This window comes from Rhineura floridana, chromosome 11 (genome assembly GCF_030035675.1).
Source record: "Rhineura floridana isolate rRhiFlo1 chromosome 11, rRhiFlo1.hap2, whole genome shotgun sequence".
NCBI classification, from domain to species: Eukaryota; Metazoa; Chordata; class Lepidosauria; order Squamata; family Rhineuridae; genus Rhineura; species Rhineura floridana.
In genome coordinates this window covers 23,023,952-23,028,669 of record NC_084490.1, presented here as the reverse complement: position 1 = coordinate 23,028,669, position 4,718 = coordinate 23,023,952, and positions in this window count along the sequence as shown.

The following is a 4,718-nucleotide window of genomic DNA, read 5'->3' as shown; positions in this document are numbered from 1 at the left end:
TGCAGCTGAGATAGTGCTACTGTTCAGTTGCTTGGCCAGGAAGGAAGCACCACAGCCGCCAGCAGGAAGTCAAAGGGCAGGTGCACTAAAACATGACGGGGGGGGAGAGAAGGCAGAAGCACCATCGCACATCTCACACATTTGGCAGCTCTGGGAATATAATCCAGCCATCAAAGCAAATGCCCATGCCAGAGCTATCAGCCGCCTCCTCAACTTCAAGCTCCTGAACTTTCACTGAACAAGGTGCAACCTGGAAGCTTGCACACTTGCCAAAGTGGTCATCAAAATTCATTCCATGTTTAAGAGTTCCCTTGATGGCCACTGAATCACTCATTAGTCGACTTGCAGATAGTCATCCACCTCAACAGTATGAAGTGCTCTCTAGACGACCAGAAAATAATTTCCCTCTTCTCAGCCCAATACCCCCTTGGTTTGAGGTTGTTTTAACCAGTTTCTTGGACTGAAATGCACAAAACATTAAACAAAAAAAACCCATCGACTAGTAACTTTTGAGGACTTTATTTGCAAAGCAGATCATGCATACTAGTGACCAACTTTGCAAATAATCTACATACAGGACACTTGTATCTTTATTGTGTGCCAAAGGCGTTAATGAACCAGAGGTGGTAAAGCCAAGGAGGGACATTAGGTCCATTGATACTCTACATTGATACTCTCTGTGCTTAACCCTCCCCTTTCCCTTTTTGTTTCCAGTGGCTCATGTTGCCTCAGTTCTAGTTATGTTTTCTTACAGTTCTTTGCGTATACTGCAATGAGAATGCTGGTGAACACTGTGAGCAACAGGTTTTTTTTGGTAAGGAACTAGATCCCAATACATATGGTAATGGATGGTTCACATCCACAGCTCAAGTTACATAATAACTGGGCTAGGCCCCAGAAAGACATGGAAAGTGTAGCATGTGCTACCTGGGGGAGAGAAATGTTTCAATTTCCCAAAGGAGGAAATAAGCCCACAGAGGTTGTTCAAAGAGAGACTTGCCACCCTGAGGAGCCTCCCTGCACACGAAGCACACTGGAGAATAGTAATTTACAGAGATCAAAGATCTCTCACATGGCCAAAAAGGGTCTTCTAAATAGATATGCTAGAGGACATGTTTATATGATCAGTGGAATGAAGTGGCAAACCTTTTTTTGGACCGTCCCATTTCAGACTGCAGGGGTGTGTGTGATTTGCACATTTCAATGCTCCTCCAGAAAAAAAAAACCTTCCCACACATTAAAAATAAAAGTAAATAGGTGTCCAACAAGATGCAATGTCTCAGTCATGTGCATTTGATCCATATATCTGCCCTGTATATGTTTATGGAGGGGGACTGGATGGTAGTCTGTTTTTTTATATATGAAAAGGAGTTTATGGGAAAAAGAAACATACTTCTTCCCTGACTGGACCCTGCCCCTCTGCCCTCACACACTCCTTTTAGACACTCGCCCACCCAATATATACAGGAATACCCCGCTATACGGACCTTCACTTTACGGACACTCCTGAGCACGGACATATTTACAGTAGCACCATTCCCCTGTTTACGTACGCTCGCTTCGCAGGAAAGGACACTTAACGGCATGACGCCACCACCCGATCAGTTTCCAACGACAAACTTTTTCTTAAAATAAGGCCTACTGTGTTTATTTTAGTTATAAATGCATTATTTACATCAGTTAAGCCCGTACATGACGATTGCAGTGCAGTATATGCATTGGTAAGTGAAAAAAAGGTAGTGCTTCACTTGATAAGTGTATTTTTGGTTTACGTACTCGCTCTGGACCCATTGTGTACGTTAATGCGGGGTATTCCTGTACACTGTGCACACACAAATGGGGCAGATATGGCAATTGCCCCCTCATATCTAGTTTGGCCCACAGAAGGGTTTGGCTTAACCTTCTCACAGCCTGTTGTTTCTCTCTGTGCGGGGAGGTTTTTAAACTTTCCCTACCCCCCGCCCCCTGGTACCGTCCAGGAAAAGGCATGTGGCACTTCTGCTAACTATATACAGTAAATCTGCAAACAAAAGATTCAGCACCTCTCTTCTGCACTGAGGTGTTGAGCCATGAAAAGAACAACACTTTGCTACAGCCAGGCTATGCACCCTGCCTCTTCTCCCAACCCCCAAGAAATACAACTGATTTGAAGATCCAAGAAGGCACTCCAACTCAAGTCCTCATTTCTCCACAAAGCCTGGGGGGGCAGGGGAATTTTCTACAAGCATTTGACAAGGGCCATTCACGCTTGTCTGCGCATTTCCCCTCTGCTCCCTTTAAAAACCACAAGCTATATAGATCATAGTGTATTTGTAAGGGAGTAACAAGCATACATATCAACACACAGATTTCCAATCTTAGACCAACATCTCCTTCCAAGCTTAGAGGAGCAGCTATGGGGGAGCTATCTCTCCAAACCAAAACAATAGTCCTAATATTATATTAACAAACCATTCCAAAGCAAGGCAAGTTCTACATGAAACAAAATTTGGATCTGAATGAACTACACAAATTAGCATTTTGCATGCTTCTGACATTCATGGAGATTGACTGCATACAGGACTGAATATCTCCAAGCCTGATCTTTAGAAACGCTGCTGAGATTTCAACACACACTGCATGTTTTCAGGCTCATGTTTGTCACAAGGACTAGAAACTTGCTTTAGAAAACAAAACCAAAAAAATGGAAGCAACAGATCTCAGGAGGCTAAACTCAGCATGCAGTGCAAAATCTTGCACTTGTACAAGAAGATTTTGCATTAAAGAATATGCATAGCCCATGTTGTATAGAGAGAAAGGACCTAAAGGCTACTCTATCTAGTCCTCTGCCCCAAAGCAAGATCCTCCCACCCATCAGGAAAGAAACGCATCTAATTCAACATCTCTTCCTCAAAGGAGTGCAAAAACTAATAAATTTATTGCAGCACAAAACTTCATGGGCCAGAGTCCATTTCTTCAGATACGTGAAAGGTTATTCTCAGTGGACATGGAATACGTGTCTCACACGTACACTGGTACAGAGAAAATGTAAACTGTGAGGCCAAATGGCCATGAAACACAAGTACAGCCTAGTATTTCTGTATTAGTCTTCAGTGTATAAAAGGTAACCATAGCAACCATTTACAATACCAGTCCCTCCCCAGAACATTGGTTTTTTTCTGTACTCATGGTGCCTCTATCAATATTCAATTTTATATCATATATATAAAATCAGTAATTTAAGCATTTGACTGAGTGGGTTCTGGCCTATGAAAGCTTATGCTAATAAATAAGTCCATTGGTCTTTAAGGTGCTATAACATACCTCATCAGGGCTGCATTGCATATGACACCATTTACGTAATTAGCAAATGATGCGAATGGCTTATTCAAAGTGAAATGCAAGCACAGGGAACCTGATTCAGATCCAGACCCTGACACAGTGAGTAGGAAGGCATGAACTCTTTGCCTCCAGTGTGACCCTAGTCAACATCCAGGGCCCCACACCCACAATTTACTTGCTAACTACATGAAAGGCATATCTTCTAGTTTGGCCCCTTAATGTTGCAGCAAAAAACCCCACAGGTATTTCACTGGAATGTCCGTATGGAAGCCATCTACTTTTACATTCTTCTCCACCACAAACTGAAAAGAGAACAAGTTGCATCACATCAAGTCAACTGCAGTGCAGGCAGCTCCAGGTGATGCATCAAGCAAGCCAGAACACTGACTGCAGAGGGGTTGGGGAAGCCAGATAGCAACAGGGTCACCAAAAATCCCTTTCAACCTTGCAAATAAGCAGAGTTCACAAATGCATGTTCCCTGCTTGGTGGACAGCAGCATCAAGCAATGCCTTGCCTATGCAAAATAGCAACCCTTCATCTACCAAATGTGCAACATTGCCTCACTGTGCTACTTTCTCACTGCTAAGATGGGTTCCATCATTGTGGCAGCAAATTATTTTGAGCAAAGAGGTAACAAGCAGTTTACATGAACATGTGAAAGTCAGAAGCAAACAAAACAAAAACCAAGACATTTTATCCCTTGGATCTTCAACAGAAACTTTTCCTACCACACCCAATTTCTGGTTGCACAAGTTTTTGATGCTTCAGAGGAAGACAACACGACCTTAAAAGAGAGAAACCTTTTAGCCTCCAGGTGGACCACAACAGAGGCATCAGGATTTTTTAAAAATAGATCCTTCATGACTAACTCTGCCCTGAATTCACTAAGATAGAATCCATTAAGACTAAACCAGAGATTTTCTTAATAGTCAAAACCTTCCAATTTCTTGCCTAACCTTTATTAAAGACTATTTTAGAGTCATTTTTCCAGTTGCCTTTCCTTATCTAAAAGTTTTTGAACTCTTCTTCTGTCACAACTAAAAGTCCCCACTGTTTTCCCTGTTACTCTACAGACCAAAGCCTTCTCCTAGACGTCATATGACTTAAAGGCAGAGGATGCCGCTAACCACACTGAAGCTAAGCAGGTCTGAGTTTGGTTGGTGTCTGGATGGGAGACAGCCCTGGGACCTCATGTATGCTGTTTTGATGGGGAAAAATGAAATAAACTCAAAGAAGATTTGAACAGGGTGGTTCATGACAGATACTATTGGAGGGCACTGATTCATAGGGTCGCAACCAATTTGAAAGCACGTAACAACAACAAAAAGGAGGCAGAGATGGGGAGAGGTTTCACCATTTCACCCCAGTCATCTGAAAAACACCATACGACTCTGGA